Genomic DNA, 807 nt, shown 5'->3' on the forward strand with positions numbered 1-807 from the left:
AGCCCCTTCCCAACCCAAACCATTCTGTGATTCTATGATTCTATGACTATCGTGTATTTGAGGAGAACAGTAAGCTACTTCTTAGAAATAATGGATCTCGCCCGCCCCACCTGCACCAGGGTGGCCGGTACAGTGCCACATGTAAAACCAGCCAGTGACAGCGGAGACAAGCAGAAAAACTTTACGTGGGGAAGGAGCAGCTCAAAGACTGCGCTGGGCAGTGCTGAAAGCCAAACTGTTGGGCTGAAGGCAGGTTGTTAGTAAAGCTCCTCCAAAACCAGTCTGTGACGGGTATTTTTAAATGGTTTGTTATTGACCTTGGCACAAAAAGTGGCAGCAAAACCCACTCACATAAATCCTAGAGGCTTTACAAAGTCAGACGACTAATACACAAGGAACCTGATGTAATATACAAGAAACTTGTACTACAGAAGGAACCGAGAAATGGAGTGGGAAAAACGGCGTGGATTCACAGCATGACAATGCGAAGTCACTCCCATAGGAATCCTGTCACCTGGAAGCAGTGAGTGCCTCTCAGCAGCCAGCCTGGCAAAAGGAAAGCAAACACGATTCCCAGAGTTACCAAGTAATTTTGCAAAGACATGGGTAAGAAAAGTAAATTTAAGTGGGTGCAGAGAAAGATGTAAAGGGTCAGGGGACTAGAGTGTCTCTCATAGAAGAGACTTGATGAGCATTCTTTGCTGCCTCAGCATGAGAAAGGTGCATCCCCTTCGTTACTAGGGATGGGAGAACACTCAAGAGGGAGAAAAATATTTATGTTAAAACACAATACTGACACAGAACAAA

This window comes from Eurypyga helias, unplaced genomic scaffold, assembly GCF_000690775.1.
Source record: "Eurypyga helias isolate BGI_N326 unplaced genomic scaffold, ASM69077v1 scaffold39687, whole genome shotgun sequence".
Lineage (NCBI taxonomy): Eukaryota > Metazoa > Chordata > Aves > Eurypygiformes > Eurypygidae > Eurypyga > Eurypyga helias.